At 34.1% G+C, this 15481-nt stretch overlaps 1 long non-coding RNA gene across 1 annotated transcript in view; it reads right to left on the minus strand.

The window, feature by feature from the left end:
* The window catches only part of LOC109267647 (uncharacterized), a 153244-nt gene extending 140226 nt beyond the window's left edge, over nt 1–13018 (minus strand). The window contains exon 1 of the long non-coding RNA XR_008423788.1: nt 12776–13018. This is a non-coding gene — a long non-coding RNA (uncharacterized LOC109267647). The remainder of the gene's footprint in view (nt 1–12775) is intronic.
* Between the last annotated feature and the right edge of the window lie 2463 nt (nt 13019–15481).

Here is a 15481-nt window from a genome sequence, read left to right on the forward strand (position 1 = left end):
AATTTGAAGTCTCAGAAAAGGAGACAGATGATATAAAAGAAATGTTTATAGTAAGAATGTCCAACATTGTCCAGAAATTAAGAGGCTTAAAGACACAGATTTAGTAAGTACTAGAAAAACTCACAGGGTTAGTAAAAATAATACCACGATGGGACACATAATTGTGAAATCAATGAACACCAAATACAAACAGAAAGTCATAAATTCAAGAGGTTTAAAAATAATTATTTTAAGCAGTCTCATTAAGACTTACAGGCTGACTTTTTCACAGAAACAGGTTTAAGTAGCAACAATGGAATAATCTATAAAAATGGCGAAACAAAATATTATTCATAGGCATACGATTGTAAATGCTGAAAAAAATCAGATAAACTATTAGAATTAATAATTGAATTCAACAAAGGTATTTGCAAAGGTGCAAAGGTATTTGCACAGAAACTGACATTTTATCTAAATTCTAGCAACAGAAATGAGAAAACTAGTGTTAGAAAATAGTGTCATTGAATAATTCCACTTTCCAGTTTCACAGGTAAGGAGCTTGGAAGTCACCACACCATCCTAATAAGTAACAAACTGAACATACTGAAAAATCAATGATATTCTAGTATCCGAGAGAGAGGTGATGACACAGGGCAAACCAGTGTCCCCAATTCAAAGGTAGATTGCAGAGACAGAGAGAGGAACCAACTGACAAGTAGGCAGAAACCAGTGCCTATTTGTAAAAATAGGGTAAAAAATTTGACTTATAATTGTCAGACTGCAGAAGGCTCAGTGTAAACAAGTCTGAGATTTAAAATCTTCAGCCTGGGGCCTCACAATTCTTTGAGATTTATCTCCAGATGCTTGACCAGTTTCCTTCAATAAGTATCTCAGAAAAATCTGTCTGTGCTTCCAGCAGGGAAGAGGAATAATATTGAAACATGCCACAGCACTCTGTTCTTATCAAGGCCTACTCTCAGGAGAAACTAGTTACCTAGAACCTACCTTGCTATGGTATTATCAGGGCCTACCAAACTGAGAAAAGGGAAATACCTCTAGTCAGCTCTAGCCTTCTATGTGGAAGAAGAGAAATTCCAACTCCAGCCCACTCTAGACATCTTCTCCCACTAAATAGGCAGACAAAACAGAAACACTCGTGGAGTTCAGTCTATAGGCACAGACTCACTAAAAATCTGAGACCTAATCACAGAACTACAGAATGCTTTCCTTGTTCCAATACTGAACCACCACATCACTAAAGGCCTATTTATAGTGGTTCCTTTTATCTAGTACATCATGTCTGGCTATCAAGAAAAAAATTACAAAACATACTAAATGGCAAAAATCACATGTCACAGAACTAGAGCAAGCATCAGAACTAGGCATGGCAGAGATGTTGAAATTACCAGACTAGAAATTTAAAACAACTATAATTAACATGCTAAAGGATCTAATGGATAAAATAGATAGCATGCAAAAATGCAAAAATCTTAAGAACTAAAAAAGAAATTCTAGAGATCAAAAACACTGTAACAGAAATAAAGAGTGCTTTTGGTGTCCTTATTAATAGACTGAACGTGACTGAGGAAAGACTTTCTTTCTTTCTTTCTTTCTTTCTTTCTTTCTTTCTTTCTTTCTTTCTTTCAGAGAGAGCACAGAAGCAGAGGGGCAAAGGGAAAGGGAGAGAGAGAATCTTAGGAGTCTTTAGGTCCAGCTCAGAGTCTGACATAGGATTGATCTCACAACCTTGAGGTCATGACCTGAGCTGAAAGCAAGAGTGGACACTTAACCTACTAAGCCATCTAGGTACCTGGAGGAAAAAATTTTGAGCTTGAGAATACAGTATCTCAACAGAAGCCTCCAAAACTGAAAAGCGAAGAGAACAGAAGTCAACGGGGCGGGGTGGGGGGGTGGGGTGGGTAGGTACAGAATATCCAAGGATTGTGGGAAACTACAAAAGATATGTGTAATAGGAATACCAGAAGGAGAGGAAATAAAGTAAAAGAAGAAATATTTGAAACAATGAGAATTTCCCCAAACTAATGTCAGATACCAAATCACAGACACTGGACACACAAACATCAAGCAAGATAAATGCATGTATACACACACACACACACACACATATATTCATATATACATATACTTATATATATATTCATATATATATACATATACTTATATATATATTCATATATATATATTCATATATATATATACATATACTTATATATATATTCATATATATATATATATATATATATATATTCATATCTTTTTCTAACTACAGAAAATCAAAGATACAAAAAAAAGTCTTCTGAAAGAAACCAGGGGGGAAAAACAGCTTACCTGTAGAGGAACAAAGATAAGAATTGCATTCGACTTCTCAGAAACCGTGCAAAACAAAACAGAGTAAGCTAAACATTTAAAAGTGTTAAGAGGGAAAAAAAAAAAAACAACAGAAATCTGTACCCTGCAAAATTTTACTTCAAGAGTGAAGGAGAAATAAAGACTTTCTCAGACAAACAAATTTGAGAGATATTTATGCCTTAGAAGAAATGTTAAAAGAAGTTCTTCAGAGAGAAGGAAAATAATATAGTTCAGAAACACATCTACATTAAAAAGGAAGAGCATCAAAAAAGAAATTTTCATCCCTAAATGTACTATTCTGTGGTCCAGGATCCTGCAGAAAAAAATCACTGGTGTGCTTCAGCCCTTTCACGTGGATATCTTAGCTGCACCACTGTCTGTCACTCCTGCCTGACATTGCAGAACAAATACATTGAAAGGAAACAAGAGCAGAAATCCTGGTCATAGTATCAAAAGATGATTTTTTGTGGGACAGTAACCAAAGAGGTCCTCCTACAAGCAGGAGAAGCCAATATTAGACTGAATGCTAAAATTTGTCACAAGAAGGAATATTGAATATGTGCTCTTTTGAGTAAAAATTGACTATTTCCAAAAAAACAAACAAATAAATAATGCCATTTCAAGCATTGAGAACATCAAACCTTACAAATAATTTAATGAAATATAGCTTTCAGTCATAGGTATATAGGGCATCGTATTATACAGATGTCTTCAATGGAAATATTCTGATTGGAACCATCCAATGTAGGATTTGCTTTTTAATTTACATAGTCCATTAACATACCTTTTACTCTTCTTAAAATTTTTTTCCTGTTTTGATAAATAATTGACATATATCATTGTATAAGTCAAGGTAAATAGCATGACGGTTTGATTTAACTATATTATGACATGATTAACATTACGCATTTAGCTTCTATCCATCATCTCACACAGATACAACAAAACAAAAGAAAAAAATTCTCCTTGTGATAAGAACTCTTAGTATCTTACCTCTTAACAACTTTCCTATATATCATATAGCCATGTTAACTATAGTTGTCAGGTTGTACATTATATCCCTAATACTTATTTGTCTCATAACTGGAAGTTCATACTTTTAAATGTTCTCTTAACATTTATACTTTATCTTGACTCTGTTTTTTGAGTTTTTGCCATAGTGATAAAAATAAGTGTATTTTGAGACATTATTAACTGAGTTAATTTTGACTTCCATTTTCACGAAAGCTGAGTTCCATTGCTTCTGTGTTCCTAGAATTGCCATCTTTATTAGTTCAAATAATTGTATTTATTTCAGAGTTGTCTGTGTAATTTAGAGAACTTTAAAATCCCTATTTATTTTTTGAGAAAGGGAGAGAAGGGGAAGGGCAGAGGGAGAGGGAGAGACTCTCAAGCAGGCTTCACAGCCAGCTCAGAGCCCCACTTGGGGCTCAATCTCACGACTGTGAGATCATGACCAGAGCTGAAATCAAGAGTTCAATGTTCAACTGATTGAGCAACCCAGGTACCTTGAAAATCCCTATTCTATCTCTGAAATTTAATATTTAGTTTTATATTTGTGTTGACCTTACGAGTGTGTTGGAAGTGAAGGCAATGATTGTAGAGAAATTTGTTAGTAGAAAATTGCTAGATAGTTAGTTTTAATATATTTCCCTGTTGCCTGAGTTCAGACAGTAAGTATGCTTTGTTTAATATCTGAGCAAGATTCAGCTGGAATTACTACCTATCTTAAGAAGATAAGTGAATAAATGTAAGCATCATCATATCATTAATAGCTAGGGGTAAGACATTTTCTATTTCTCCCCTGGCCATCTAATGTAACCTCAGTGAAGTTTTGCACTGTCCCTTGAAACAGCTATTCAATCACCAGAATTTTGAAGACAGGGTTCATTAGAGCATCTCACATGATCACTAGACAGAGTGGGAGATTAACAATAAGTAACTTGTTTTATGTTGAAAGGAGAAGTTGGGGCACCTGGGTGGGTCAGTCAGTTAAGCGTCTGACTCTTGATTTTGGCTTAGGTCATGATCTCACAAACCATGAGATCAAGCCCTGTGTTAGTCTCTGTGCTGACAGTGCAGAGCCTGCTTGGGATTCTCTCTCTCTCTACCCCTCCTTCCCTCAAAATAAATAAATAAACTTTAAAAAAAAAGACAAAGTTATTTCAAGTTTAGTCATACTATTGAAGTTACCTAAGTAAGAGATATCAGTAGACAGCCAGCTAGAATAATAGGAGATAAAAAGAAGTACATGAATTTGAAAGGTGACAGGAAGGCAGAATCATTAGGATTTGTATGAGACTGGGAAATGGGAATAGTCAAAATATTGCCAGAGATGTGGATTAAATAATTGGTATTGACATATAATTTGGGAAATAATTGAGAAATTCAGTTTTAAGCATGCTTAATTTGAGATGCCTGTAGGATCTCAAGGGAATATTATAGTTCTTAGCTATAGTTAGAGAAAGGGGGCCATCAACTTATAACCATTTAATTTATGAGAAAAAAGAAAATCAATGATGAGTTATTCAGAGATGCTGCTGAGAGCTTCCAATAATGTATACCTCTAAAAATGGCCAACAATCATAGTTTGTGAAATGGGAGGAATGTATTTGCTGAGAAGTCTTTTTCTCTTTAATTTCATTTAAAAACAATATGCAACTACTATTTGGTGAGCAGTGTCTAAAGTTGCAAAACTGGGGAGGTGGGTGGGGGGTTGGGTGGCTCAGTCAGTTAACAGCATCCAACTTCAGCTCAGGTTATGATTTCACAGTTCATGAGTTGGAGCCCCTTGTTTGGCACTGTGTTGACAGCTCAGAGCCTGCAGCCTGCTTTGGATTCTGTGTCTCCTTCTCTCTCTGCCCCTCCCATGTTTGCACTCTGTCTCTCTTTCTCTCTCTCTCTCTCAAAAATAAACAAACATTAAAATTTTTTTAAGTTGCAAAAGGAACAAAATATAAACCTTGTCCTACAAAAAATGTATAATCTAATGAAGAATATATATTCAAAAGTTAGGATAGATTTGTAATTATATTTATGTTTTTTTTCTCCCCACATATAAAAACTATATTTTTATCAAAAAACTAGGTTGGTCACCCAAATACTATTTTTCTATTATATATATGATATATATAATATATATATGATATCTATAATATATATATAATATATATATAAATATAATATATATATTATATATAATATATATTACATATTACATTACATATATGTATTACATACATATTACATTACATATATGTATTACATTACATATATATTACATACATTACATATATGTAATATATATTTGTAATATATATTACATAATTACATATGAACATTTTGTATATGTACATATATTTTTTATAAAGTTCTGCAAATAAGTAACTATGGGAAACAGATATAGAGCACCAAGAACCTACAAAGACTCACAAATAGTACTTTAAGTAAAAACCAACCAGTAAAAAATCGCCAGTTTTAAACATCCTAAATTTCTAATAAATAACACTATAATAAATGCAGTGCTTTATCTTTAAAAAGTTCTTATACATTGTTTGGTGGAATTATATGTAGTAAGCACTGTGGCTATTTGAAATGGAAAGAGATAAGTTGGAAAGAAGAATATTATGTTAACCTTATAGGTGAATAACTATAGTTCATTGTCCTGTTTTTCTTTTTTTTATGTATTGGCTTAAAATAGAAACTCAACATTTGTTGTTTGGCCAATTACCTCATAAAGAAATTGCTCATATGGTGCCAAGTGAGAACAGATGCTACAAAATGGCATCCTCCTATACTCGGTTTTATAGTTGTTAATTTCAATCTACTGCAAAAGCTTTTCAATTCCATTTAAAGGATATGATAACGGTGATGTGTGAATCTTTCATTGTTATTAATTAATTTATTTTTGTAGCCTTGTCTCACATAAAACTGTGATTTCTTCGGGCTTGATTCCCTCTTCATTTTTTTCAAAGTGTTTTATTATTTAAATTTTCTCATTACTTAAGTCTTTCCCTTTTGTTCACTATTTGTATTCTCATAACCAACACTCTCATTCATGTGTGAGAGGCTACATTAAACACCTTTGTCAGAAAAGTAAACAATTTTGAGATAACAGCATAGTGTACACCAATTAAGCAACATATGTAGAAAATTGGAGTTACGAGAAAGACCGTTCACTAAGCTTGATGATTTTTTTTTCTTTAGCTGCTTTTCTTTGGTAGGTCCATGCCAAATCATCATTTGAGATATCAGAAATGAGTAGACACATTTTCATGTTTTGATTTTTGTATTCTATTTGTCTACTGAATATGAAAAATATGTGCACTATAGACACATAGTATAATAAAAAAGACAAAATTATCTAATAGGATTAAAGTTAGCAAAATGCTTGGATCTTATATTTCCTATCTGAGGAGAGTGACTAATATTTACATTACTTGATTTTGAAAGAAGTCTTGTTATAATTCTTATTATTAAAAAAAGAATGTATTCAGGATGTGTCCAATATTAACTGCTAAATTAGAGAGACAGGGAGACTGACCCATATTACACAGCATTTTAATAACTACCATAGAGTATCTTGCAATAAAAAGAAACCATGCCATAAACATTATCTTTCTATCTATTCTTGTTATCTGATTATAAAACTAAACAATATTTTTCTGGGCATGAGGAAATGTCTTTGGGTCTCCACACAAGTGTTCTGGTAATGACAAACTCATCTCATAGAAGGCACAAATCTAAATACTATCATATTTAGATTTGATAAAGGTCTCATTTTTAATTTTCAAGAAATAATGGTTGTGGTAAAAAAAAAAATTAAAAGAAAGAATTAGGGGTTCCTGGGTGACTCAGTCAGTTAAATGTCTGACTCTTGATCTCTGCTCAGGTCATGATCTCACAGTCCCTGAAATCGAGCCCCACATTGGGCTCTGTGCTGACAGCACAGAGCCTGCTTGGGATTCTCTCTCTTCCTCTTTCTCTGCCCCTCCCCTGCTCTCTCCCTCTCTCTCACTCTCTCTCTCTCTCTCTTTCTTTCTCTCAAAATAAATAAATAAACCTAAAAAAATAAATAATTATATATAATAATTTTACCTTCAGTTTTTCTCTTTTTTTCCCTCCCAATAAATTTTGTTCAATATGCACATGTTTACAAATAGGTCTATTCCTTCACCAGTTCCATAATGTATTGTCTTTGCTTCTAAAACAGCTGCCATGGATTTACTTCAACTAGTCAATGTGAGTATGAGTCAGGTCTAATTGCCGTACTTATTTTTCAAAAGGTAAGACTTAAAAAGTAGTAGCACACTGGGGACAAAAATAAGGATGTTACTCTGAAAATTGAGCCTTTTCATGCTTTGAAGGAAGTAGTCACAGAAAAGATATCCTACACTGAGATAAATTTGTAAGAACTGAAGTAGAGATGTTCTGGTAATTTTTTTTTAATCAGTGGAAAGGAAAAGGTGTTCAAATTCGTCATTTCTGTTAACTAGTCACAGCATTATTCTCAACCCAGTTTCTGTGTCCCTATAAGACCCAAAAGCTAATTTACTATTACAGATTCACAGATGTTGTTTTATTCATGCTCTAGGCAAGTCTTACTGGTCATACCATATATTTTATTCCTGAATTGCTAATAGAAAAAGTGGAACTATTTCATATTAAAAGAAACACAAAAATAAATGTATTAAAATATTTTATTCTTAAAGCAACCTAAAATATCTATGAATATATTTTCCCTCATTTTATTAAATTTACGTATAAATGCAATACTGCTAAGTTAATGCTGAAGATATAAGTGAGCCACTGAGGGTAAAAAAATACAGAAAAGCTTAATCCAAAAGCAAACAGTTTATTGCTGGGTCAAAAAAAAAAAAAAATCTAAAAGGAGTATTTTTTTGGACCATAGAGCCCAATGAGAATGCCAAGCCTTAAGCTCCATACTGATATCATGAAATAATTACTCAAAAGATAGAATACCAAACATAAAAGCTGGTGACCTAAGACGATTGCAAGACATTTTCATTTCTTACTTCAAATCCTGTTCACTCTGTTTCTCCTGTGTCCTTAAATATAAAACAAAGATGTTCTCCTAATTAAACATATTTAAGCCTTTTTTTAAAATCACTGATCCTTTTGAGAATACTGGAAAAAATATACATATACACACATCTACAAAATTTTGCATACAACTTCAGGGTCTCATATGTACCCCACTAAAAGTCATCTGGATGCTATAAGGTATACCATAGTTTAAAACTGCTGGCCTAGGGGCGCCTGGGTGGCTCAGTCGGTTGAGCATCCGACTTTGGCTCAGGTCATGATCTCACAGTTTGTGGGTTCAAGCCCCGCATCAGGCTCTGTGCTGACTGCTTGCTCAGAGCCTGGAGCCTGCTTCAGATTCTGTCTCCTTCTCTCTCTGCCCCTCCCCCGCTCACGCTTTGTCTCACTCTGTTTCTCAAAAATAAATAAAATGTAGAAAAAAATAAAAATAAAATAAAATAAAATAAAACTCCTGGCCTAAAACAGTTTATTTTTTAATCTTACAGGTTTTTCTAAACCGTCTACTACCATCATCAAGTCTTCTTAGAATGATAAGCACCCAATAGGTGTTCATCAAATATTAGTGGTTAATAATGATAAACACTTGTTTCCTCTCCTTATACAAATAATAATTTAAAATAAACTGTCATGTGAATTTTGTCATAAATGTTCAGTTCTCATCTCCTAATCCCCATGATAGCAAAAGCAAGGAAATTTTAAGTTTAGTCAACCTTCAGTAACTAGGAATTAACAGGATCAAGGCAGCCTAAAGAAGTTTGTGAGAAAACCAAGATATCCCAATCCTATAGAACTTACTTCTGTGGGCTCAAAAAAATCACAAGTCCAATAAGCTTGGCTAATAGCAAGCAAAAATCATATGTAATTTTATTGGGATAAATGCAGTGATGCCCTTCTGGGGGTGATGGCAATTACCAACTCTCATCATTATTCATTTCTCCTCTCTTTCCTGGACACCCAGAAGACAAAAGTCTCCAGCCTGCTTACAATTAGGGCAATGTGGCTAGTTCCTGCTGGTGAATTATAAACAAAACTCACAACTGTCACTTCTTGGCTGAGACATTTAAAAATACCTGATCTACTCTCTATCTTACTCAGACTATGACAATGACCTTGAAAGCTTCATGTTTATACTGAAAAACCTTAAAATTCGCTTGGAAGGGAGCTTCTCTGGAGAAATAAACTTAGGCCACCAATATTTCAGGGCTAAGAATGGCTTAGCCTAATTTGAGGAACATCCCAGGCTAGATGACATTTGATTTTTTAAGTTAAAATGTAACCGGTAATAGAGTATCATGTCATCTGAAAATAGTGAATGTTTTACTCCTTCCTTGTCAATTTATGGTACTGGCATAAAAATAGACATATAGATCAATGGAACAGAAAACCCAGAAATGAACTCACAACAATATGGTCAATTAATCTTCAACAAAGCAGGAAAGAATATCCAATGGGAAAAAGACAGTCTTTTCAACAAGTGGTGTTAGAAAGCTGGACAGCAACATGCAGAAAAATGAAACTAAACCACTCTCCTACACCATACCCAAAAACATATTCAAAATGGATTAAAGACCTAAATGTGAGACATGAAACCATAAAAATCCTAGAGGAGAACATAGAAGCAACTTCTTTGACATCAACTGTAGCAATTTCTTTCTAGCTATGTCTCCTGAGGCAGGGGAAACAAAAGTGAAAATAAACTATTAGGATTTCACTTCTTCACAGTGAAGGAAACAAATCAACAAAACTAAAAGGCAACCTATGGAATGGAAGAAGATATTTGCAAATTACTTATCAGATAAAGGGAGAGTATTCAAAATGTATAAAGAACTTATCAAACTCAACACCCAAAAACCAAACAAGCTAGTTTAGAAATGGGCAGAAGATATGTTTTCTGAATAAACATTCCCAAAGAAGACATCCAGATGGCTAACAGACACATGAAAAGATGTTCAACATCACGCATCCTCAGTGAAATACAAATCAAAACTACAATGAGAAATCACCTCACACCTATCAGAATGGCTCAAACCAACAACATAAAAAACAATAGGTACTGGTGAGGATGTGGAGAAAGGGGAAGGCTCTTGCACTGTTGGTGAAAATGCAAACTGGTGCAGTCCCTCTGGAAAACAGTATAAAGTTTCCTTAAAAGGTTAAAAATAGAACTACCCTATCATCCAGCAATTGCACTACCAGTTATTTACCCAAGGAACACAAAAATACTAATTCAAAGGGATTCATGCACCCCAATGTTTATTGCAGCACTATTTATAATAGCAAAATTATGGACACAGCCCGTGTCCATCAACTGATGAAAAGATAAAGAAATGGATATACACAATGTAATATTACTCAGCCATGAGCTAGAATAAAATCTTGTTATTTGCAACCACATGGACAGAGCTAGATAGTTTTATGCTAAGTGAAATAAGTCATTCAAAGAAAGACAAATACCTATGATTTCGCTCATATGTGGACTTAAAAAAAAAACAAAACAAATGAGAAAAAGGAAGAAAAAAGAGTGAGGGGCAAACCAAGGAACAGACTCCTAACTACAGAGAGAAGCTGATGGTTACCAGAGGGGAGGTGGGTGGGGGATGGATGAAATAGGTGATGAAAGTTAAGGAGTGCACTAGCAATGAGCACTGAGTGTTGTATGGAAGTGTTGAATCACTGAATTGTACACCTGAAAGTATTAACAAACATCTTATGGAACAAAACTGCACTACTGCTGGCAATTGTTCCTTAGAATTAATAATTACATTGTAAGTATCCACTATTTTCAACAGTAGAAAACATTACTAATGGCATATGCCAGGAAATTTATGCTCTAAATTGTAGGGTGTATAGATTTCTCCAGAATCCTTCCTAAAATCAGTGACTTAGTTGTCACAGGTGACTTGAGTCCATAGTAACTTTTAAATCAATGCTCAGCATACTTTCTATGATATTAAGAAATATGCACATGCAGCAGGAAGAAAGCTTAACATTCTTTGTAAGCAGTATAATAAAGGTGGTAATTGCTAATAGAATACTTGCAATGACCTAATGCCGAGCCCATAAACACCTACACATTGTCTCAATTGCTCTTAGATGAATCTTGGAAGGTGGCAGACCATTTTTTAGTGCAAACTGGCATTCAATTATGGTCTTCATTTAATTAACTATAGTATTCAAGGTCAATTTGTTCTCTATATACAAGATATTACATCTTCCTTATCCAAAGGAGACAAAGTAGTGTCCCTGCCTTTCTGTCACCAGAGACTGAAATCAGGTTAGCATCTTGTGTAATGATCCCTACAGATAAGAGTACATTGTTCAGCTGAATGGGAATATGGAACAATAGCCTAATCACAGAGCAATAGACTTTGAAAGCTAGAATATCATTTGAGAGGTATTAATTCATCTACACAATTCCTACACTGTGGAAAGAAATAGCAATTCTTCTACACTTGATAGGGAAGCAAAGACACTAAGAAATCAGTGGACACGGATGATGACAAAACAAAGGAGAGCAAGACCTCACAAATGTTCTGTTGTTTTAATCACTCTACTTTTTACTTAAATAAAAGAAGCCTTTCTTGGTTTATATATAAGGCAAGCTCACAAAAATATCAAATGCTATACAGGCACATAAACCAATAGAAAATTCTGCAACCTTGTAGCATGGGCACATGCACGCACACACACACATTTAACTACCATTGATGAACACCTATGAAGTTTCTCCCTTTTCTTCAAAATTACTTCTAACAGCAGCTGCTGATATCTCTTCATTTCTTGCCTCCCTCTCCTGTTTCTCAAAAATTTCTTTTCTCTTTACTATACTGCTGGTCTCTCCTCACATCTTTATCCCACTGCTATCTAGCATCATAAGTCATAAGTCTTTCCCTTCCAGGTGTTTTCCATTTTCCCAGGAATATATATTTTTTACACCTCACCCCTGGGCATCTCAAATTCCTTATCTCCACTTACTGCACCATTAACTCAATAAAGTTTAGTTACAGAGACAATTTTCCTTACAAGGTAAGGAAAGGACTGTGTGGAGTTGGCTGGGAAAAGGGCAAAATAAACATGTAAAAACTTATATTTAATAAAGATTTTGTTGTCACATCCTTTTATATGCATACATATATAGCTCTGTTATTTCACCAAAATTATGGTAATACCTGAGTCAATAGATTTACTTCAGCCACTAATTTTACCTCTTTTTCACTTTAGAACTCTTGCTGTCTCAAAATATTTAGTCAAATCCGTTCAGCCAGAAGTTTTCTATTTCACACATCTCCAAATCCAGAGATGCCAATCCCAGAGATCTTAAAATGTGTAAATCAATTAAGGTAATACTTGCCTAACTTACCTGATGGATAGAGGACTTGGGTAGGGATAAAATCCATCCATAGAAAAGGTCAACTTATTAAAGTGAGACTTCGCCTCTTTTACATTCAGTCATTTATAAAATAGAGTTAAAAATAACTTGCATCACCCTCAAAAAATTGCAACTAAATGTTATAATATATATTAAATCTCTTGAGAATTGCAAAATTCCAATCCAATGAAAGGTATTTATGTTGCCTTTTTTCACCCAGCCAGATGGTGTTAAATGGGGTTTCTTGGACACCTGTTTTTTTCATTGCTTTTCAGGTGTCCTCTTATGCATATTTGTGGTATGGACTCAGGCATTCTATATGATTATTTAAAGCAATGAGCAAAGAATTAAGAGAACAGATTCTAGAATTAAACCATCTAAGCTCAAATTCTGGGTTCTGCCACTTACTACCCATAAGACTTTGGAGATGTCATTTAACCTCCTTATGCCTCTGAATCTTCATGTGTAAAATGAAGATAAAGCTAGCACCTAGCTTAAGGTGTTGCTGTGATAATTTAAAGTGTTAAAATGGATAGTATAATCCCCAGTAGCACATGAAAAGTGTTATATAAATTACAACACAAAAATCAAAAGCCTTACATAACTGAAAATATTACTGAAAGTTGCTAATTTAAGCTTCATGTGTTTGCAAACATAAGGCACTATGCCCCAATATACTCATGTTGATTTTCTAATGGTGGTTATATTTCACTGTACATTATAGACGTATCATTTAGTGAAGGGAATAAAGTACATGGGAACAGATAGATTTTGGGAGTTGAATTACATATTTATCTTTAAGTAAGTTATTTAACATCTTGAGGTTTTATTTTGTGGCAACTTCAAAGTAATTGAAATAATGATTCTTAAGATTTTTGTGAGGTGTAGGGGCATCTGGGTGGCTCCGTCGGTTGAGTGTCTGACTTCGGCTCAGGTCATGATCTCTCGGTCCGTGAGTTCGAGCCCCACGTCGGGCTCTGTACTGACAGTTCAGAGCATGGAGCCTGCTTCGGATTCTGTGTCTCCCTCTCTCTCTGCCCCTCCCCTGTTCATGTTCTGTTTCTCTCTGTCTCAAAAATAAATAAACATTAAAAAAATTTTTTAAATGAAAAAAAAAAAGATTTTTGTGAGGTATAATATGAAGGTCTTCATACTATTCCTGGCAAATGGGGTATAAGGAAAACCTGTTAGTTGCCTTCCTTTGTTGATAGGGGGATGGGGTGTGTGTGTTTTCTAATAATATTTACTACATGTCAGGTTCCTAAGGACTTCATACTCACCTTCTGAATTTCAACTGAGGAACCAACCTCGAACATTAAAATAATCATATTATTAAGAAAGGTTACTCTAAAAAGGTGACTCATAACCTGTGTCCCAGGCCCTTTAGGAGAGCCTGGGATTATTTTTATAAAACATCATATACATGTGTCCTGGTCTGCTGATTGCATCAAGAATGCGGCACACATACAAGTATTAACAACACACAAAATCACTTAAAAACATGAAATTTTTTTTTGTTTTCATAACATTGTCTCAAGAGATACTAATAGCATATAGTCATTTTAGGAAATAATAAAACTGTCTGTTAAGACCGGTCTTTATCCTAAAAACCTGGAAATCACTAGCCAGAAGACTAGATCACTTTAAAGTTATTTTAAATCTCTGATTCAAAGCAGGGCTCTTATTTTAACTGTCCGTCTTCCCCCACACTCTAGTTATTTTTATAGTTTCCTCTTTATGCTCTGATTTTACAGTGTGACTGCTCATGCATATTTGTTCCAGGGCTAAATTACTAATATGCATAGTGCATAGAATCATGCGCTCTCAGAGTTAAAAAAGACCTTAAAGTCATCTAGTTCAACCATCCATCAGATGCATGAATTATTCCTACTTATGTCTACATCCACTTTCATGGTGCCTTAAATATACCCTAGACATTAGCCCTATAGCCAAACATTAACTCTGACTCTAAGTGGAATTCTTAATTCATCAGCACTTTTAAAACTCCCCACTTGTAACAAAAATCTCAATTAAAGTGTATTTAACCGCTACTTTCACAAGATGACTGATTCTCTATAATATATATTGAGCTAGCTCATCATCACTACCCAAGTCACTCTCATGTATTAAATTAGATGCCTGGGGAACTACATTAACTCTTTCAGACCACGAGGATATTGAGTGTTCAAAGTGTAGCAACTGTAGTAAAAAGTTATATACCAGAGAGAAGCATGAATAATAGATAGCTTTACAAGAAGTAAAATAAAGAGTTCCAGAAATAAATGACCTCTATAAGAATGGTGCTTTTTAGTACATTTTAAATACAAAAGAAACAGATTATTAAATACTGTGAGCCACCATTTAAATGGATTTCATCTGAAATTTAAATCTATATAGGCACTCACTCTTTAAAGCATCACATTAAGAGAGAGTTACATTGCCTGTTACAGACCTCATATTGACAGAGAGATGTTGTGATAATGACAGTCATTAAAATAACTGCCTAGTCAGTCTTAAAATGATAGGCATTAAATTTCTGTTTATTAACCTTTAACTTCCCTTTTGAGTTTTCAATGATACACAATGAAAAGTATTGAATTGAAAATTTCTTCTCCATTCTCTTCTTTTCCTTTCCTTTAATTTTTCGCCTTAAGAGTCATATGCTATTCATGTAGCTTTACAACTGACATTAAAAAT

Source organism: Panthera pardus, unplaced genomic scaffold (assembly GCF_024362965.1).
Source record: "Panthera pardus isolate Hobbes unplaced genomic scaffold, ASM2436296v1 HiC_scaffold_2, whole genome shotgun sequence".
In the NCBI taxonomy this organism is placed as follows: Eukaryota; Metazoa; Chordata; class Mammalia; order Carnivora; family Felidae; genus Panthera; species Panthera pardus.